Source organism: Alligator sinensis, unplaced genomic scaffold (genome assembly GCF_000455745.1).
Source record: "Alligator sinensis unplaced genomic scaffold, ASM45574v1 scaffold176_1, whole genome shotgun sequence".
NCBI classification, from domain to species: domain Eukaryota; kingdom Metazoa; phylum Chordata; order Crocodylia; family Alligatoridae; genus Alligator; species Alligator sinensis.
In genome coordinates this window covers 239,308-262,396 of record NW_005842471.1, presented here as the reverse complement: position 1 = coordinate 262,396, position 23,089 = coordinate 239,308, and positions in this window count along the sequence as shown.

Here is a 23,089-nt window from a genome sequence, read left to right as displayed (position 1 = left end):
CTTTAATTAGGCTTTTAGCAACAACATATAGCTTAATATCTAAACAAATACAGAAAAACACTTGATATAATCTTCATAGAGCCTTCAGCAAGCACCTTTATCACACAGGCACACTTTTCAGCTGTCACATTTGACCACAGTCCTAATGCTGGAGCTTTAGACCATCTTTCTATCCTAGGATAGGCCATTATTACATAAATATAAATAATTTAATGTGCAAACAGTAGCTGAACATACCACTTTATAGTAATATATTAATGCAGTCAACATATGCAAAATATACTGTAAATGCTTGTTACACAAAGGTCAAAAACAGACATGCATGTAAGAAACAGTAGGGCTGTGTGAAATTTCACCGCCAGTTTTGTTTCAACGCTGTTTTGACTCATTTCGAGGTTGAAACAGCAAAATCAAAATGAAACAGATATCATTGAAACAGCCTCAAAACAAAATGAGGCAAGTCAAGATGTTTTGCCGTTTCAACACTGTTTCGAAGTTTTGCCCATAGGCTAAAATAGGGAAGGTTGAAACAGCCTATAACTTTGTAATTTCCAGCCTTATTTGAATGAACCTTGCAGGATTGGTAGCTCCTCCTAAGGGCATGAAGCCTACCAAGTTTCAAGGAGATAGGGACTTTGGGCAAACTGCACCCCAAAGTCTTGAAAGCGAAACTCATGTCACGTGTATGTGTTAAGCCACAGTGGGGTCAAAACTGCAGGAAAGTTTCAAGGAGATAGGCTCAGGGGTTTGGGGGAAACTGTATCTCAAGCTGCGGACAAGCAAAACTCGTGACATGGGTGTCACTGTGTGTATGTTAAGGCACAGCAGGGTGAAAGCTGCAGGCCTGCTAGCCCATGATGAGGCCACAAAGCCTGCCAGATGTCAAGGAGATAGGTGCAGGAGGGTTCTGGGGCCCTGCACCCTTAGCTGCAGACAGGCAAAACTCATGACATGGGTGCTTGTGCAACTGACTGTGTCTGTCTTGGGACAGAGGGGGTGAAAACTGCAATCCTGCTAGGCCCTGCTGTGGCCATGATGTTGGCTACAAAGGACCAACTCACGGGATCATCATAAAATTCTAGTTTATTAGACAGATACAAAAGTCAGATCATAAACCTTGGGGCTGATCCCCTCAAACACACACACACATTCATGCACACACACACACACAGTAACTAGCTATGAATACTAAGCACCGGCATCAAGTTATATCTATCCCCAAGTGCTAGAGTCCGCCACTGATGGCCAATCGAGGCTTCTTTCAGTGCAATGTTGCTTCAGAAGGGGGTCACCAGCTGGTCCTTCTGCCTGGACAGTCAGGGTGCTGGTCAGGTCAAAGAGGGCACAATTGGGGGTCATTCTTCACTGCCTTTTATCCCCCTCTGGCAGACTTTAGTGACTGCCCAATTCTTGGGCTTACCCAATCCAGAGGTCATTGATTTCGTGGGACGTCCCCCTTGGTGGCTGCTGGATGGTAACTGTCAGCCCTAGGGGTCACGGCCATGAGTATGTGCAGTCTTGGGAGTCCATTGATGAATTTTGATTAATTCACTGCCATGATGAGTAGGCCTCTAGGAGTGGTTGATCAGGAGTATTTCAGCCCCAAGAGTCAGTCTCCAGCATTCATTAGTTCAAACCGGAGCTTCTGTACCTTTAACAATGAAGTTTCAAAGAGTTCCCAGCTCTGTATTGATTCTTTCTTCTTGTTACTCTGTGGTTTTGTAGGTGTTAATCCTTGCTCATTAACTCATTATCGTAGCTAGCTACTGTGCTAGGTAATCATGATTCACCCGGGCTAACTGAATATAGGGAGGCGGCAGTTCAATTCCTGCCCTTGCTAACATTGTTATATGGTACAACTTACTTTTAAACATAAAGTACATTTTACAAAATTAAGGTATACTTATAATAAAAATATATTTTGCAGGTGCTTTTATGGGTGTAAAATAGTATTCTGCATTGGTATGTCTCCCCCTCGTTGTATTTGGTCTATTTGTTGTATGCAACATGGCATCTCACCCTTTTATAATTTATTCTTTTTAACTTTGTAACAATCGTAGACTCAGCAAGGGCTACCATTCCTGCAAGTTTCATCCATATCAGGCCAGAAACGGCAAAGTTATAGGCTGTTTTGACCTTCCCCATTATATCCTATGGGCGAAATGCTGAAACAGTTTTGTCGTTTCAACCCTGTTTTGACGGAACAGAATGGAACAGCGGTTTCAAATCAAAACAAAATTCAAAATGGAACACTGTTCCATTGAAATGGTGAAATGCTGGTTGAAACGGAATCCTGCCATGTTGCATAGCCCTAATTAACAGTAGTTGTTTCTACATCTAAACTATGCCTTCTCTGTTCATCCTAGTAGCTGTAAACTACAGCAACAGGGTAATCATTTTGCATCTTTAGCATGATCTATGTGGTACAACTTAACTTCCTCTTAATGAGAAAACACAGTGAACTCTGAAATAAAATCAACCCTTCCACTAGGTGTTATAGAGTTGTGAGTGGGGAGCAAATTTACAGCCCTTTCCCTCTTATTTCACTAAAAATATGAATTTTAGAGTAGATACTGACCTAAATATTATGATGACATTGTGCCTGTAACCATTTTTGGGGGATGACCTTGCAGTTTCTTACTTGCTAGCTATTTACTGTCCAATTTCATTAAATCCATGCATTACAATTCAGTGACCTTTGAATGAATGGATTAATTCAGTGTTATTTTATCACTTTCTTTATGCGCTGTGCAGCTGTGCAGTCTAAAGTTGTCTCGTTTTCTCAATTCTAAGTGTTGTAAAGGAAGCTCCATAGAGATCATGCAGTATGCTGAACATGAACTGAACTGTACTGTACTGTACTTAACTGAATTGCCAGGAACAATCGCAATAACAGTTCCTTAAAGGTGCAGCATGGGCAAAAGTACAAGGGAAAAGAACATTAGTTTTGTATATTCCCCTTTTGCCTTTTCAGTTAAGTATCTCTATGAAACTACTAAAAGGATGCAAAGCATCCAGGCAGCTCTATTGATTTGTAAGGATCATGCACATTTTTAAGGCTACATCCTCCTGAAGTGGGACTTCTGGCAGAGAAGGGTAAGCAGCTGCTTTTCCACACAAAACAGAGGAAACTGGTAGTAAGAAGAAGCTGGATTTGTTGGCTTTAAAAAAAAATCTTCAGGTCCTTAATTCTTCACAAACCAGAATTGTAAAGGAAAGGAGAATTGGGGAGCCTGTTCCAGAACATTCTACCACATTCAACTCTGTAAACAGATGCTGGATATATGTACTGCACCTTAATGAACATCTTATGAGCACTTCATTTTAGACAGCATTTCCAAAAGCATTCTCTGACTTTTGAATGCCTTATTTTGGGTTCCCAGCTTTGACAAACATCTAGTTTGATTTCTAGGACAGATAAGTGTTCACAACTCTAATCAAAGTCAGTAAGAGCTGTCTGAAGTCATTGGGCCTCTGAAAACTAGACCCAATGTTTCTTATACTGAAGGCCTTTTTTGAAAACATTGGTTTGTGAAAATGCCATTAAAAAAATTTACTGCAGAATAATAAATGAAAGATCATGCTATCCAACCTACCAGCATGACATATTAATCTCTTTTTTTTGTTTTGTTTTGTTTTGTTTCATCTGCCTGGTAAGTCAGAGAGGAATCAGTAACACTTCTCTGTTGCTTCTTAACAGAGTTCTTTGGATCCTACAACAATTTTTTTTTCAATAACACCTCAGAAAATAGCATTAACCCTAGATCAAATACATTCAAGGTTCTCTGCAAAGATTGGTGCCTCTGGGCTATGGTTTTATGTGGAAGTGTGTCTTTAACACATAGAAGTAATAGGAACTGGTGGTTTTATGTGTTGCAAAGATCTCTGTTAAACTGCTTGCCTCTGACTGATCTCTGAAAAGCATACAGTACCAGGAGGAATGGAGCAGTTAAGCACTACCAGAGATGAAGCCTGATAGAAATAAGAAGGACAAATGGAAAAGATTTAAACGGTCAGTTACTCTGTATTAGCTAGCAACATATGCTAGCAAAAAAGGAGGATGCTTAGAAGGTACATTCTGTTCCTGAATATTAGCTATTTCTGAAGCACAGAATATTTTAAATGGTTTTCAGTTCATTCAGGCAAAGAAGGCTAACTATGAAATTGTACTCCAGACATTTGAGTACTGCACTCCACCTAAGTCTGAAACAGAAAAAGGAACCAAAAAAAGATGAACACACAGGAGAGGTTGTTACTGTTTTAAGGCTGAAGAGTCAATGTTACAGTATTTACCAGCTCCCTAGTAAGAGACTAGGTTGTGACTGGGATCTGAAACAAAACACTCAGGGTACATGCAGGGCTTTGACACAGGTGACATTTTGTCACACAGTTGGCCCCCTGAAGAGATCTACAGTCATGCCTTTACAGAAGAGCACGGCTGCCGAGAGCTTGGAAAGAGCCTAGTCCTGCAGCAATCTGAACTCTTATTACATGAGGGTTCAGATGAAGGTGCTGCAAAACAAAGTGCCTTCATTAACTTGTGTCACCACACCCTCAGAACAGAGCTGGGTTCACACAGCCCAGCTCTGCTCCTGATGCTGTCTTCAGAATGGGACGGGGGGGAAGGGAACAGAGGGAATTTCATCTGGGGGTGGTTCAGCCTGTGCTGGAGCATGGGACAGGTAGATTAGAGCCCCTCCCCCCCCGAGGTGGCAGAAGGCTCCAATCCACCTGTAGCAAAACCCCCAGTTTTTCTTTTTTTTTCCTTTGAAATATGTCATCCCCTTTTCCCCATCATTTCTGCCTTTTTCTCTCCCTTCTTCTATTCCCTATGGGTATATATATAAGTAGTTATAAGTTAAGTTGAAACACTGTGTACATAAGTCCCCTTTTATAGTAATCATGAGCTATTGTTTTGCTGTGTGTGTTGGATTACTGTAATGTATTACACCGTACAGTTATTGTGTCTTAAGTGTTTCTATGTTAACATTGTATGATTTAGGCCTGCAAAGTGGGTTGGTATGAATGATGTCAAGTATCCAATTTGTGTCAGGTTCCCATCTTGTTCCCATCTTGTCTGCATGCCCTGTTGTGTAAGTATGTTGCAATTATGAAATCTGCAACCTCTCCCATGTAAATTGGTTTTCCTTGACTGCCTGAAACAAAAGAGTGAATGGATGAGTGAAACACAATAATAGCAGGACCCCCCCTACTAAATCACCCCACCATCAAAACCAATACCTGGACCAATGACCCAGCCATTGGAACCACCCTCAGCATTCAAGAAACAAAAGATGAGGCAACCCACCATTGTGCCAAGGCTGCACATGCTCAGTATGAACATCTGGAACCCCCTGGAACAGGGCTGACATTGCCTGGACATGCCCTCCTCATAGGAGATCATAGGTAGCCTGCCCCATAAAAAGAGGTAGTGAAGACTGACTCCTTGGGATGCCCTCTCCTTCTGGACCAGCACCATGCCACACCACCTATCCACCCAAAGGCCTTGCTAGTGACCCCCCTCTGGACAACACCTTGCTGGAGAAGACCCCAACTGGCCATCGAGGATAAACTCATAGCCCAGGATAGGTAGCTATCACCCACCTTCTTTCCCCAAGCAAAGGACCTGGACTCTGTCCCTACACACCTTGATTTCAATCCCTCCACCAAGCCTTTTTCTCTCCTGCTACCATTGTGTGGGTGTGTATGTGAGTGCTTGTGTGTGTAGGAACCAATAACTTCATGGGGCTGTGTAGTGTGTTGTCTGTTTAATAAACCTGTTATTTTGAAACCCCAAGTTGGGGTTTTGCCTTATTGACCTCCCAACCCTCTCCTGAATCTCCCAGCTTTCTGCCTCAGTTTCCAGCCCCAATCTCCCAGCCTTCTGCCTCTCCCTTTCCTGGCTGTCCCCTCCTTGCCACTGGGCTTTTTTCCTTGCTTCCACCCCAGCACCACTGACCTCAAGTAACCCTGGAGCCACTTGACCTTAAGTAATCCCAAACCTCAGTTCCTCAGCCCAGCTTCTCTCTAGTCTACTGGTTCTAATCCCGCTGCCAGCAACTTTCACTCCCTACACTTTCACTCTCTCACCTTAACCTTCCCCCAGGTATCCCAAGTACCCCAAGCACACAGACACACACTGTACCATCCAAGTTAGGAACTCACCTCCGTGTCTGTGTAGGTGGGTGGTATGTGTGTGAACTGGTGAATATACATACATATATATGTCATCGTGTGCATGATATGCAAATTAGTGATCCATGTATGTGTAGTGGGTGTTGACAACTGATTGTTGTCTAATTTTCAGTGTGTATAGTGTGTATGAACTTGAATTGGTAATAGGTGTGTATGTGCCTAGGCTGGTAATTTTGGATGTGTGTGTCTGCTTGAGTTGGGGGGGGGGGTGCACCCAGTGTGTGTGTGAGGACATGCGCCTAATTGATGTTTGTGTGTGTATATGTACAATTGTGTCTCACACTCTCCCATCTAACAGTGCAATCTTGAGATCCTGAGAGTTGGCCTGACCCCACAGAGCAACACACCCACCCCACCCTGCTATGCAGGCTGGGCAAACCCCAGGCCAAACTCCCTTCACTCCCTTCCCCCACTCTTATTCTGAAGATAGGGACGGGGCTGGGAGGGGGTAGGGGAAAGCAGCTGCAGACTCACAGCTGCTTCAAACTGCAGCATGATCCCCCAACCCCTGGAACACAACAGCAAATGTCTGTTAGGTCCAGGGGATCACTGTAACTCACAGCACTTCCTGCAAAGTGCCTTGAGTTATGGCAATGAGCTGTGTGTCTGACAGCACCCACAGACATTATATCTAGACCAACCTAACTAGAGTTAGGTAATCTAAAAACCCATATGTGCAGGCATTTGGGGGTTTATATTAGGCCAAAATGGCAGGCCCAATTTAAGTTAGTTCACCTGAGCTAGGTGAACCTGAGTAGTGTCTCTCTCATCTGACCCTTTATTATTTCCCTTCACCAGCACTTCTTGACCAGTCTTATGATGGTGGATGTAGTACATTCTGTAAAGTTGAGTCTTCCCATTACTATATATTTCACACTGTGTATCTTCTGCAAGCTTGGTTTAGCCATCAGTTTCTTTTTTCAAGTCAAGCCTGCAGCAGCATGTTTCCACATCACAATTTTATCTCCTTTCCTGCAATAATTCAGTGAAACAATTCTGCCTCTTGGGGACTGGGGCCAGATGTTCAATACTGATCAGCATCCTTAACTGGGGACAATGTTTAAAAGAATGTAGATCCCATTTGGGCACTGAAATGAAGCAGGCCAGAAGCTCCACTGAGATGTCTGCATAGGAGCTGAGTGGTCTTGAAAATCTAGCCTCTTATTTTGAAGCCATTGCACTAGGTACTAAGCTCTTCTCAAAATTGGGACTGTAAGAAATAAGGACAGCTTTAATTCTTTCTAGCCATGAAGCCAGGGATAATGCCCATTTCTTTACACAGCAATTGAGCAAGTCTCTCTTCTCTGGTGGGGTTTTGTGTGTGTGTGCCTGTGTGCCGCTTAAGGCTGGAGAAACTGTCTTGTATTACAGGATTTGTTCCCTCTCTTCCTTTAGCTTTCATAGAGTTTGGTCCCAAAATTAAGATTATTTTTGCCTTCTAGTCTTGTGTCAGGGACCTTTCCTGGCTAGACAACATCTTCCGGCTTTTTCTGCTAAGCTCAACCTAAGTGCATGATCAGACCAGGTAGCATTAGCAAGCTACCAATCAGGAGAAGCAATTAAAGAAGGAGGATCCCAGGAAGTTAATTTTCTTCTGAAGAACAAACTGCAACCCCAGTATGACTATTTTTTCCCCTGTTCTGTGTTTTTAATTTTCTGTTTTAAATTGATGTATTATGAGGGACTTCGAGGCTCTGGGGACCAGGCTGAAGGAGACGGGGGCGCAGGTGGTTTTTTCCTCTCTTCTTCCGGTGAGGGGGTGGGGACAGAGGCATGGGGCCTGCATTGGTGAGGTCAACCAGCGCTTATGCAGCTGGTGCCGCCGGGCAGGCCTTGGGTTCCTTGACAACGACCCATGCTTTCGGGAGAGGGGATTGCTGGGGCGGGATGGGCTTCATCTCTCCCCTAATGGCAAGCGTGTCTTCTCTTCCAGGTTGGCTGATCTCATACGGCGAGCTTTAAACTAGACTCGCCGGGGGAGGGGGCTGCAGGAAGCATCACTTCTATAAGTTTGGTCAGACTTTCAGGTAACTACATGTAACCACATATAAAAAGTTACTTGTATGTAGTATACTATAGTTACTTTTTCTTCCTGTACATTACCTCTTCACTTAAAGCCATGTTCCTTATTCTGGCATGCCTGTGGGTATCAGGGGGGGGGGTGGGACTTTATGTCAAGGAGCACTACACATCCTCTGCCAGCAGTATGGGGTCAGGGGAAGGGCGAGCTGAAGTGCTCTGGGTCAAGATCCAGGGGGGGCAAGGCGAGAGGGATTTGACGGTGGGGGTCTATTACAGACCCCCCAATCAGGAGGAGGAGCTGGACAGGGAATTTTCAGGCCAGCTTGCGGAGACACTAAAAGCAAGGGATGTAGTTGTCATGGGCGATTTTAATTACCCGGACATCTGCTGGGAGGAGCAGTCAGCCGGGACGGACCGCTCCAGGAGGTTCTTGGCCGAGTTGCAGGACCTCCACTTGATTCAGGAGGTGCACAGTCCCACCAGAGGAGATGCTCTGCTGGACCTGGTCCTGGCCGCAGGCGACGACCTGGTAAGAGGCCTCCAGGTTCTTGACCACCTGGGCAATAGTGATCATCGCGTGCTGGAATTCACCATCCAGCGTAGAGTGTCAAGGGCCCGCAGCAAGGTGGTGGCCCTAGACTTCAGGAGGGCCAACTTCAGTGAGATGAGGAGATTAGTGGGAGAGGAACTGGGGTCCTTGAGGGCAGAGGAACTCAGCGTCCAAGAGGAGTGGTCGTTCCTTAAGGAAACGATACTCGGGGCCCAAGGGGTGTCCATCCCGACAAGAAGCAAGGCGGGCAGGAGTGTCCAAAAGCCCCCCTGGCTCACCAAGGGTGTCCGGGAATGCCTGCTTGCCAAAAGGGTGGCGTACGCCCGGTGGAAGGGGGGTGTAATCTCCAAAGAGGAGTATACCTCCTCTGCTCGGGCCTGCAGGCGGGCTGTTAGGAAGGCCAAGGCGGAGATAGAGCTCGGATTAGCGTCCAGGATTAAGGATAACAAAAAGTCCTTTTTCAAATATATTGGGAGGATGAAGAAGGCGCCGGGTAATGTGGGGCCCCTGCAGGATATGCGGGGCAATCTGGTGGTTGCGTCAGAGGATAAAGCGGACCTCTTTAACCAATTCTTCACCTCCGTTTTCTTGTGCAGGGACCGGGACTTCCCTGCTGTGATAGAAGCCGGACGCGAGGGGATCGCCTTCAGACCTCAGGTTGGGGAGGACCGGGTTAGAGAGCTTCTGGAGGGGCTGGACGCGTTCAAGTCAGCGGGTCCGGATGCTCTCCACCCCAGGGTGCTGAGGGAGCTGGCTGGGGTTATTGCAGGGCCCCTGGCACGGCTCTACGAGCGATCGTGGTGCTTGGGCCAGGTGCCAGACGATTGGAAGGTAGCTAATGTGGTCCCCATCTTCAAAAAAGGGAAAAGGGAGGACCCGGGCAATTATAGGCCCGTCAGTCTTACCTCAATCCTGGGGAAGCTCTTTGAGAAGATCATCAAGGAGCACATTTGTGATGGGCCGGCATCCGAGATGATGCTCAGGGGCAATCAGCATGGATTTATTAGGGGGAGATCATGTCAGACCAACCTGATTGCCTTTTATGATCAGGTCACAAAGGCCATGGACGCAGGTGTCGCGGTGGATGTAGTCTTTCTGGACTTCAGCAAGGCCTTTGACACCGTCTCTCACCCCATCCTAATTAATAAACTAGGCGACTGTGGCATAGATGCCTACACAGTCAGATGGATTGCAGATTGGCTGAAGGGTCGCACTCAGAGGGTGGTGGTGGATGGATCATACTCGACTTGGGGGGAGGTGGGTAGTGGAGTCCCCCAGGGCTCGGTCCTGGGGCCTGCGCTGTTCAATTTCTTCATCAGCGATCTTGATGTTGGGGTGGAAAGCAACCTGTTTAAATTCGCTGATGACACCAAAATTTGGGGGGAGGTGAGCACGCTAGCAGGGAGAGAGAGATTGCAGAAGGATCTGGATAGGTTACAGGGGTGGGCAAACAGGAACAGGATGTGTTTCAATACGGACAAGTGCAGGGTGCTGCACTTGGGTAGTAGGAACCAGCAGCACACTTATACGATGGGGAACTCCCTACTTGAGAGCACGGAGGCGGAAAGGGATCTTGGTGTCATTATTGACTCCAAGATGAACATGGGCCGACAATGCGAGGTCATGGTTGGCAGGGCTAACCGGACCTTGTCGTGCATCCACAGGTGCATCTCGAGTAGAGCCAGGGAGGTGATCCTCCCCCTCTATGCGACGCTGGTCAGGCCGCAGCTGGAGTATTGTGTCCAGTTCTGTGCGCCCCATTTCAGGAGGGATGTGGACAACATGGAGAGGGTCCAGAGGAGGGCCACCCGCATGATCCGGGGACAACAGGGCAGACCCTACAGTGAGAGACTGCGGGACTTGAACCTATTCAGCCTCCACAAGAGAAGGCTGAGGGGGGACCTGGTGACCGTCTATAAACTCACTAGGGGGAACCAGAAGGGTTTGGGGGAGATGCTGTTTCCCCTAGCCCCCGCTGGCATAACAAGGAGTAATGGGCACAAGTTGATGGAGAGGAGGTACAGATTGGACATCTGAAAAAACTACTTCACAGTTAGGGCGGCTAGGAGCTGGAACCAACTTCCAAGGGAGGTGGTGCTGGCCCCTACCCTGGGGATCTTTAAGAAGAGGCTGGATACTTACCTGGCTGGACTCATTTGAGTCCCATTTTTGTTTTTAGGGTTTTTTGGGTTGTTCTCCCGCCCTGGCGGGGGGTCGGGCTAGAAGATCTATTAGGTTCCTTCCGACCCTAAAACTATGAAACTATGATGTTACAGCAGGGAAAAGGCAATAGGTGTAGTTAGTTGAAGAGATCCCAATAGCAATATTCTGGGATAAACTGTAAGATTTTTTTAGAATTCTTCCTCCATATGTAGTCATTTAACAAACTATTTAATGAGGTTATATAACACTCCAGTAAAGTGAAATGAAGTCTATAAAACATTTCCATTTGCTAGTAAGAAACAATGTCTAGGCATCTTCACACAGAAAGAGAGCAACTATTAAAATGGCAAACAATTGTTGAATGTAATCATGGGTGTAAGTCCTCACTGTAAGGTCTCTAATATACACTTAAGTAAGGTGTCTAATATACACTTAACCTAAAATCATGCTTAGAAGCCTATCTAAAACCTCTTATAATGGAGATCACTTATGAACAGCTAGATGGCAATTCTGAAAGGTGGATAATCTGAAAGTTTACTGTAGGTATAGATTCAGATATGTTCCTTCTTTGAGGCAGCTACTAGCAGGGTCAAAGGAGAGATGGAGTAAGCTGAACATTTTTTTATTCTCCAAACATAGTGAGGCATGCTTTACCATTATGTTACTCTAATTTTATGCTGGAGTTACACTAGAAGAAAGTCACAACAGCTCATCAATATCAATTTCTGAACATCAAAAAAGGTCTCACCATCTCTCTTTGATTAGCATCTTCCAGTATGATTAGAATTGTGCATTCAGTATGATTTATTCCAGACAAACCACTGCCTCTCCTGAGCCATTTGAGTAAGTAGTAGTAGATTTGCATAAACATTATGGTCCCCTCTGTTGTTGAATTGTAGTTCCAAATTTCTGGCTATACTAAAACACTCATTTAATTTTAATATATTAGTTGATAGCAGAACTCTTTCTCTTCCTTGAAAAAAATAGCATCCTTTTCTGTTAATTGTTTTACAAAGGATTCTAAATTACAGGTCCCCTTAGTGCAAACATAATAGTGTAGGAAAGAGATACCAGATGGTTGCTGTTTTTGTCTGAAATAAAAGTACACTGTTTACAGAACTAATGCAGCTCTGTCATACAGAGACCAAGTTATGAAATATCCTCCTCCCCAACAGTCCTAGGTAACACTGAGAAGATGAATGTGTTTTTTTTTTATATTAACTGTAAGAAGGAATTCATAGCAAGTACCACTTTAAAGTGATGACATTTTGGATGAGTACAGTAATACACTAGTTTAAGCAAGCTCTTGAGGCTATATTTTTTTTTAAGTACAAACATTTAAGAGCTTATAAATTACTCAAATTAATTCAAAGATTAATTCAAACATCAGGTTACAGTGACACAAACATATAACCATCCATTGCTTTGCAATTTTAATTTGTTTATCTTGGTCAATACAATTTATAGGTCATGCATATAAGGATGGAAGGACCCTTAAGAGGTCATCCAGTTCCATACTGCAGCTGTGTGGCAGGATCGAGTATACCTAAACCTTTTTTGACAGATGTTTGTTTGTTGTCCTGTGGGGCCAGGCCAACTCTCAGGATCTCAAAATTGTACTGTTAGATGGGAGGGTGTGACACAATTGTACATACACACAAACACTAGTCGCATACACACACATTACCAACTCACATATACAGCCAAGATTACCAGTCTAAGCACATGCACACCTATCACCAATTCAAGCACATACACACTACACACACTGAAAATTAGGCAAAAATCAATTGTCAATACCTGCACACCCAATACACATACATGGATCACTAATTCGTATATCACGCACATGATAATATATATATATATTTGCCAGTTCACAAACACTCTATACACCTACACATACACACAGTTGAGTTCCTAACTTGGGTGGTGTGGTGTGTATGTGTGCACCCAGGGCACTTGGGATACCTAGGGTGCTTGGTGACTATGGGAGGAGAAGTCAAGGGTCAAAGATTTCCAGAAGGAGGGGAAGGAGGGAGATGGATGGGGGTTAAAATAAAAAAGGGAAAAATAAGAGAGAGAAAGTGACAGGAGTGAAAGTTGCCAGGGCTGGGATTAGAACAAGCAGACTGGAGGGGAGTTGGGGTTACTTGAGGTTAATTGGTGTTAATTGATTACAGGAAAATGCCCAAAGCTGGCAGAGCAGAGAAGCATGCCAGGGAGAAGCTGACACAGAGGGTGGGACTGGAGCCGGAGCTGTGGAGGAACTGAAAGGTATGTAGGGAGAGGGAAACTGGGACTGTGGGGAACTGGAGGGGCTGCAGGGGAGCTGGAGAGGTTGCAGGAGGAACTGGGAGGTGGTGTGGGAGCTGGAGATGGTGCCAGGGAGCTGGAGATGGTGCCAGGGAGCTGGAGAGGCTGCAGGGGGGGAACTGGGAGGCTGGAGAGACTGCAGGGGGAACCGGGAGACTGCAGGGGCTGGAGAGGCTGCAGGGGAGCTGCGAATGCAGTGAGGGGAGCTGGAGATGGTGCAGGGGAGCTGGAGAAGCTGTAGGGGAGCCGCAGCTGCGGTGAGGGGAGTTGGAGAGGCTGCAGGGGAAACCAAGAGGCTGCAGGGGCTGGAGAGACTTCATGGGAGCCACAGATGCAGTGAGGGGAGCTGGAGAGGCTGTGGGGGAGCTGAAGCCGGAGGAAGCCGGAGAATGGAGAGGGAGGCAGGAATGATTGGGGAGAGAATGCAGAGAGAGAGGGATCAGGGAGAAGGCAGAGGCAGGGCGAAAGAGGGAATGGAGAGAGAGAGATCGGGAGAAGGGAAATGCAGAGGACAGAGGGCTAGAGCTGGGAAACCAAAGAGTAGGGCTGGGAGGTCAGCAGAGAGGGAGAGAAAGCCAGAGCTGGAGGAGATAGAGGCAGCAGAGAGGAATAAGGCCCAGAGGGAAGTCAGAGAGACAGGGATTTAGTTGGGAGCTTGCAGCAAGACAGAGACCAAACTGAGGTCAAGAACATCAGTTTTATTAAACAGGCATGATACTATACAGCTCACAAAGTTATTGGTTCCTACACACACGCACGCACGCATGCACGCACGCACACACTCACACATGCACCCACACAATGGTAGCAGGAGAGGAAAAGGCTTAGTGGAGGGATTGAAGTTAAAGTGTGTAGGGACAGAGTCCAGGGCCTTTGCTTGGGGGAAGAAGGTGAGTGATAGCTACCTAACCTGGGCTGTGAGTTCATCCTTGATGGCCAGTCGGGGTCTTCTCCAGCAAGGTGTTATCCAGAGGGGGTCGCCAGCAGGGCCTCTGGGTGAATAAGTGGCATTGCACAGTGCTGGTCCAGATGGAGAGGGTGTCCCAAAGAGGTCACACTCTCCCACCCCTTTTATAGGGGTGGGCTACCTGTGTCTCCTATGGGAGGGACATGTCCAGGCAAGGACAGTCCTGCTCAGATGCCTACATATGCTGGGTTTCTGTTCTGTTCCTGGATGGGGTCCATGGTTCCTGGTTGAGTCAATGCAAGGCAATAATCTGGATGTTGAGCTGATGATCCAGTTGTTGAACTGATTATTCAGTCGAGAATACCAGATTTGCCCATCACTTTGCGGTGCACTCATTTATTAGGGGTACGTTTCTGGGGTCTCTGTAATTCTAACAATGTGCTGTTTGTGTTACTTGTTTCTATATGGATTTGTATCTCTCCCTTCTGCAAGTCCTCACCCCCAATGTACCTATCTTGCAGGACTCAGTTTCAATGGGGCTGGGTTCCTCCAGATACCAAGTCAATTAAATACATACATACACACACAGATTAATGTGACACGCCTGATCCAGCCAGGTTGATCAGCATGTACAGGCTGATACCCTCATATGCCAGGAATCAGTTCATCAGGGCAACAATAAAATGCAGTCAGACACAAGCAGACAAATGCACAGAAAACCTCTGAATCCAGCTGGGTGTCCAGCTGACACCTTCATGGGCCAGCATTCAGTTCATTAGGGCACATCTGAGCTGAACTGGGTCATTCAGCCTGTAAAAGCTGATTCCCTTATGTGTCTCAAACTCAGCACATCCCAATCTTTTGTCCTAACTGCCCTAGTAGTGGTAGTCTCTTGATGAGTGGACTCCACAGTATTTTTGGGCTTCACAGGGATCTTTGGCTTAGGTAAAAGAAGCGTTGCTGCAGAGCAAGTGGGGAAAGGGAAGTAGAGAAGGAAAAATACACCCGGTTACTACCAGTTTGACTATAAAAGTTATTTACTGCTAAGTATATGGATAATAGCCATGCAAGGAAAAACAAAAAAATACATTTACAATATTGAAGCACACTGTTTGCTGCTTTACAGCTTTCTTATACCCTTAGTCCAGTCTCTTCAAAGCATTCTTTTAATTGTGTAAATCAAGAGGATCCCAAGCCGTAATTGACAGGGAAAATCCTGTTATATAAACAGTTTCAATATAAATGAATTACCTTTTTCAGTGGCAAGAGGTTATCTGGTTTGGAACAGCTCAAGAAACTGATTAACACACAGAAAAACATAAATTTAAGGAGTAACCAGACACCTAGGAGCCAGCTTGAAATTATTATGAATATACAAGATATACTGGAAGGCCTTCTCAGATGGCCTAACTATGCTTGCACTGTGAAGTCAGCATCAGTATTTTACCTGTTGTGAATAACCCTCAGCCTAGCATAACTTTCAGATCTTACTGCAGTCTTTTAACATACTTAAGGAGGTTGATTATTTGGAGTGTTCATAAACTTTGTGGAGAGGATTTCCACCAGTCATCCCAGGAAAAGTATGACAGCATTTGTGTTCAGGGCTCCAAAGGGCTGGATGTTGTGATGAACCCTGAGCCATTATTCAAATGTTGCCCATACCCGCTCTGACTCGGTCTCTTGCCTCAACATTCCCTAAGCCAGCAACTGAGTTTTAGTCAATCACATTTAAATAGGCTTCTCATACTGGGACTGAGGAATGTAAGGCCCGAGATGCCTATTAAACTTTTCTTCTGCTTAGTTCTGGTTAGATGAGGTGGTGGTGGGGAATAGAAAAAGTCCTTTGTATGTCCAGCAAGCTGGGTGCCAGGGCTCCCTGAAGAACACAGAGCTGACAGGTAACACTGCTACCATTGTATTTCAAGCACCCTCATTCATCCCCATTCATTCAGGAACCAATTTATACATGAGACTGGTTAGACATGAGTCATAGGTTACACTCGGGCAGAGGACAAAAGATGGAGGCTTGAGATTCAAAATGGAAACTTGACATTACTTGACATTACTTATGCTAACTTACACATGTAGACCTAAATCATATAGTTCCTGTTAATGCATTGGTGTATTTTTTGCACCAATATCACATTTTAAAATGCTATTTATTTAGTTAAACCCAATAACTCCCCGAACTATTTTATTGTACTCTTGTCTAACCAGTTATTTCCCTTTTTATAGTCCTGCCCAAGTATAGTATTTTGCACTTAAAAAAAACTGTTAGCAAGAACATTATATATGAATAAAGTTATATCAGAACTAAATGTAATCTGTCTCTTTGATTTTGAAATTAAGGATAGTTTTCATGTAAAAATATTTACTCAATGAAATCTGTATTTTAGTTTTCTCTATGACATTAGTGATATTTGATTTAGCTAGACATTTCATATTTGGTTGCTACAAAAAGTGTAGTAAGAATTTGTTATTGTTCACTAGAACCTTTTGTCCATATTCTACTCTCCACTATGCACTTTTTGAAAAAGCATGTTTTCAGGATTGCAGAACAGCCTTTGCCTATATTTCTCCAATACATTATGTTGTTTGTGTCAAGAAAAAAAAAAGATGTAGGAATAGATTACCTGCTGATTGGAAGTATAATCACATTTCATGTGGTTAGCTAAAACTCTTTATGTAAATGGTCTAGCATTACGTTCTATTAATGTGAGAATTTGGGTTCAACAGTACATTCAACCTTTTGATTACAATGCTATTTAACTAAACAGGTTATGGCCAGCAGATAGTAGCTTTAGAAAGGTGGTTAGAAGAATTTTCAGTATTTTAAGAGACTGTGCAAGCTAGTTCAGCACACTTCTTGGTACATGATCTCCATGCATGAAACTCTTCTTCTGCTTGATGTTCTAAAATGAGCTTGGACACATGCAAATTGAGATGTTAATTTTGTCCTCAGGCAGCTGCAGTTGTTCTTAATATGAATGGATCACAGTAATTTGTCAACAGACTCATTTTCAGTATCAGTTTTTAAACTGAAGTATCCCTTTGTATCTCAGCATAATAAATAGTGGTCAGATGACTTCTGGTTCACTCAGTCTCATGAGCACATGAATAGAATGTAATGAAAGTTGAGAAGAGACAGAGAGTGATATCTACTTGATACTCATAGTAGAAAATAGTTCTTTCTATCACATAAAACATCTAACAATGTACTTTTACTTCTAAGGCACATTGAACAGCAAAAACAAGTATAAACAATTATTGCAGAACTCTGAGATGTGAATGAATATTTATTTTAGATAAACTGACATCAGCATTCTCTTCATGGCATTAGCAGAGCAGCAGTGGAAAATAAAGCAACTCTTTGTCACTCAAACAAAACTTCATTTTGAAAAGGACATTTTTAATCAAGGATGTTTGGAAATGACAAATTAGTGGTGATGATAGGATTGTTGCCCTGTGGGGTCAGGCGAACTCTCAAGATCTCAATATTGTGCTGTTAAACAGGAGGGTGTGACACAATTGCACATATACAAACACACAAATCAATTAGATACCTGAGGGAAGATTAAGGTGAGAAAGAAAGTGTAAGGAGTGAAAGTTGCCGGAACCAAGATTAGAACCAGTAGACTAGAGAAAAACTGGGCTGAGGAACTAAGGCATGGGGTTACATAAGGTCAAGTGGCCCCAGGGTTACTCAAGGGCACTGGTGCAAGGAAAAAAGTCCAGTGGCAAGGAGGAGACAGCCAGGAAAGAAACTGAAGCAGAAACCTGGGAGATTGGAGCTGGAAACTGAGGCAGACAGCTGGGAGTTTGGGGGGCAGATAAGTGGTGGCAAGGAGGAAACAGTCAGAAAACAGACAAAACCCCAACTTGGGGTTTCAAAATAACAGGTTTATTAAACAGACAACAAACTACACAGCCCCGTGAAGTTATTGGTTCACACCAACCCACCCACCCACACCCACCCACACCCCCACACCCACACACACACCCACACACGCTCTCTCTCTCTCTCTCTCACAATGGCAGCAGGAGAAAGAGACTCAGTGGAAGGGTTGGAGTCCAGGTAGGGAAGAGAAACAAAGTTGGGGGGCGGGGGGGATAGCTACCTATCCAGGCTGGAAAGGGGTCTTTGTCCAGCAGGTGCTGTCCAGAGGGGGGTTGCTTGTAGGGCCTCTGGGTGGATAGGTGGTGTGGTATGGTGCTGGTCCAGATGGAGAGGGTGTCACAAGGAGTCAGTCTTCACTACCCCTTTTTATGGGGCAGACTACCTTTGATCTCCTATGGGGAGGGCCTGTGCAGGCAATGTCAGTCCTGTTCCAGAGGGTTCCAGGTATTCTTACTGAGCATGTGTAGCCTTGGCACAATGGTGGGTTGCCTCATCTTTTGTTTCTTGAATGTTGAGGGTGGTTTCAATGGTTGGGTCACTGGTCCAGGTATTGGTATTGATGGACCCGGCCAGACCAAAAACAGATGTCTTGGCTTCTGATGTCCTGGCTTCTCCTGACTGAGGTAATCTCAGACCTGGCCACCCACAACCCGGCATGACAAGTTGCTTGGACCACCACATGTGGTAAAAGGAATTTGGTATGGAGGTGAACTCTGTACTGGAGCCCCTGGACCTACTCTGGCCAGACCAGCTAACACAGATGGACTCTGTTTGGCAAGTACTGGATCGGGTCCAGCAGTTATTGGCAGAGAATCAGTTCTTCCACTCCCAGGTTTACCAATTCTACAGCAAGGTTTCTATGCATCAGCTTCCCCACCTGGGGCCCTGCCTACCCATTCCTTTACCAGAGAGGTATGATGGTGACTGGCTGCATTTCTGCAAATTCCTCATGCAGTGCTGCATACTATTCATAGGGTGAGCCTAGTGATTAGTCTCCTAACAGGAGATGCTCTGAAGTGGGCTACAATTTTAGTGGAGTGCAATAGTCCAGTCCTCCAAGACTGGGGTGTTTTCCTCAAGGATTTCACAGTCAGGTTCAGAGACACTCACCTAGCCCAGACAATGGAGATCATGTTGTGGTCCCTGTGCAGGAGGAAGGTTCTGTTACAACTTATGCCTCTGCTGTTACGCTGCAGACACCCAGTGGAATGAAGCAGCCCAACTCCATTATTTCCACTGGGTTTTGTGGGAGGAGATCAAGGATAATCTGGCTTAGGTAAAAACACCCTCAGAATTTGATGCATTTGTGGACCTAGCCATCTGGATTGACCACCTCCAGGAATGCAGAGAAGAAAAGGAAGAGGTCTTGCCCCACCCTGCCCCAGTTGCTCCTAACCCCATGCCAGCATGTGGCAGGTTCCATAACCCCATACCAGGATAATAGGAACACTACCAGCAGCAGAGGCAGTGCAATGATGGTGGGGCCTCGGGACACAAGTGTGCCACATGTCCCCAGATAGAGGGTCAAAGTAAAAGAATGATACCAGGCCTGTGAAGAGGACCATCCCAAGGTCATCCAAAATCCCCAAGGCATCCACCACCCATGAAGTCTGTGGCAAACTTAACCCATGTAATCCCCAACCACTGTTATCCACCAATCTCCAGGTCCTGGGGCAGAACTGCTCATTCCCCATGCTAAGCACCCTGCTGGACTCTGGAGCCACAGGTAATGTCAGAACCAAGACCATGCCACAAGGTCTAAAAATCCCACTAAAATGTCAGTGCAGACCTGAAATCACAGAGACCATAGATGGTGCACCCCTGGATACAGGCTCTATGGAATGGGAGACCACCTCTCTAGAGATTAATCTCTTTGGCCACTAGGGGACCATATACTTTGGAGCCATGTGGTCTTCCTACACCTTGATTCTGGGGTTTTCCTGGCTTGCACACCAAGACCTGCTAATCAGGTGGGAAGCCCAGGAGGTCTACGTGTACTCAGACTATCACAAACAATACTGTTGGAAACCCTAAGGGACAGATCCCCTGCCATGATCCAAACTGAAGGTCTGCTTGCTGTAACTCCCTCAGCAGATGTCTCCAGAATCTGAAACTGTTACCTGTGAAAAAGATAACTTGTGCACATCTTTGAAAAGAAGAATGTTGACACTTCCTCTGTATTAAGATTACAATCATCCTATCATTCTGTAGCTAGGTGTAAAAATCTCAGTGAGATGCCTTTACGCTACGTCAAAGCCTGAACTGACATAGCATCTAGAAGAGAACCTGGCCTGGGGTTACATACACAGGTCCACCTCACCTGTGGGAGCCCCTATCCTGTTTATTTAAAAAGGATAGGAATGTAGCAAAACCCCCAGTTGTTTTTATTATTATTTAAAAATACATTCCCTCCCCTTTCCCAACTGTTTCTGACTTTCTCTCTGCCCTCTCTATCCCTTATGAGTAATTATAAGAAGTCATAGGTAGGCTAAGCTAAGTTCTTATACTCCCTTATACTAACAAGCTCCTTTTGTATTGTAAATAGTGTTCTGTTATGTTTGTATTGATTTGTACTGTTTTATATTGAATTTATATGATTTAGGCCTGTGTCTGTAATGTCAGCTTTCCGTTTTGTAATGTCAAGCCTCCATCTTGTGTCCCCTGCACTATACAATAGGGCATCCCCTATTGTATAAGTGTGTTGTAACTGTGACTCATGTCTAACCAGTCTCACATAAATTGGTTCCTGAATGAACGGGGGTGCTTGAGGCATAATTGTAGCAGGCCTCTACTAAATGACCAGTAACAACCGGACCATCAACTCAACGACCCGACCATTGCCTTGCATTGACTCATCCAGGAACAGAGACAAAACCCAGCATTTGGAAGACCAGCAACCCCACCATTGTATCCCACCAGACAATGAGGACACCTGGATCTGCACATATGCATCTGAGCAGGACTGGCCCTTGCCTGGACATGTCCTTCCCATAGGAGACACGGGTAGCCCACCCCTATAAAAGGAGTGGTAGAGTGTGACCTCCTTGGGACATCCTCTCCATCTGGACCAGCACTACACCATGCCACCTATTGACCCAGAGGCCCTGCTGGTGATCCCCTCTGGACAACACCTTGCTGGAGAAGACCCCGACTGGCCATTGATGAGCTCACAGCTCAGGATAGGTAGCTATCACCCACCTTCCTTCCACAAGCAAAGGATCTGGTCTCTGTCCCCACACACCTTGTCTTCAATCCTTCCATCAAGCCTTTCCTGCTACTATTGTGTGTGAACCAATAACTTCGTGAGCTGTATAATATATTTCCTGTCTAATAAAACTGATATTTTTGACCACAAGTTGGACTCTGTATTGCTGCAGGCTCCCAAATAAACCCCCATCTCTTTGACCTCCCTTTGGGTTTTGTTCCTCTACCTCCCCATGCCCTAGCTTTCACCTGCTGTCTCCCAGCTCTGCTGCCACCTCTCTAGCCCAGCTTGGCTTACCCCCAGCTTTTGCTTGCTGTCTTTTGGCCTTTCCAGCCCCACTCTGCCTCCTTCTGGAGCCTCCCAGCCCCAGCTTGCCACCACCGCTTTCTGACTTTGTTCCCTGGCTTTGGCTCCCTCCACCTTCTGGCTTTCTCCCCCTCTCCGCTGACCTCCTGGCTCTGCTCTTTGGTCTCTCAGCTCTAGCCCCCACTCTGCCCTCCATCTCTGCCTCCCTCTTCCTCCTCCTTGATGTCCCAACTTTCCTATTTGTGTCCCGCCACCTGTGCCTTCCCTCCCTGATCTTCCTTGTTTCTCTCTCTGTTCCTGTTTGTGTTCTGTGGCCTCTGCCTTCTCTCCCCGATCTTCCCTGTTTCCCTTTCCATTCCCACTTGTGTCCCACCACCCTGCCTTCTCTCCATTCCTGTTTGTGTCCCACCACCCTGCCTTCTCTCTCTCTCTCTCTTCTCCCCCCCATCTGTGTCCTGCCACCTCTGCCTTCTCCCCAACCTTCCACACAGCCCAGTTCCTCCCACCTCCCAGCTTACCTCTTTGCTGCACATCCCAGTCCTCCCAGCTCTGCCCATCACCTCCACATTCTCCTAGCTTGCTTTCCTGACCCTGGCTACCACTCCTGGCCAGCTCCTTACTTCCCAGGTCCACCACCCACTCCACTGCTTCCATCTCCCCGGCTTCTGTGCCAGCTTCTGCTCCGCTACCCCTTACCTCCAGCTCGGCCACTTTTCCTCGCTGCAGCCCTGGCTTTTTCCCTCACTTCTGCCCAGAGCCCCAATTAAACTCAAATAACCCCAACCCCAATTGACCCAAAGTAACCCCAAAGGCACATTGATGTCAAGTAATCCTGAGCACCAAGTTACCCCAAATGCACGCTAGTGCTCGCACACAGCCACAGAAGTGTGTGTGTGTGTGTGTGTGTGTGTGTGTGAACTCATAAAGATGCACGTGTAGTTTGTGTGTGTACATACAATTTTGTATCATGCCCTCCTGTCTAACAGCGCAATATTGAGATCCCAAGTGTTGATCTGGCATGTGTCAAGTCAAGAGGAATCTCTGCCTTCTATTGTTTTCAATCGCTACCCTCTGCACCCCCTCCTCGAGCTGCTTGATTGGCTCAAAATGGCATGCATCTTCACTAAACTTGATCTTCATGGAGCCCATAACCCGGTGTGAATCCGCACTGGGGATGAGTGGAAGACCTCTTTTAGAAACTGGTATGGGCACTTTGAGTTACTTACTCATGCCTCTTAGGCTCACTAGTGCCCCAGCCAGTTTCCAACACTTCATTAATGATGTATTGCAAGACCAGTTTGTAATTTCCTAACTTGATGACATACAGGTCTTCTCACATGACCCTAACCAACATCCAACGTATGTCTGAAGAGTGCTGGAAAGACTGTGTTAACATGGCCGTTTTGCAAAATTTAAAGAAAGGTACATTTGACCAAATGACTAGAAAGTTCCTTGGTTTCGTTTCATCCCCTGAAGACCTGAAAATGCACTCCCAGAAAGTTCAAGCTGTCAGTGAGTGGAAGACCC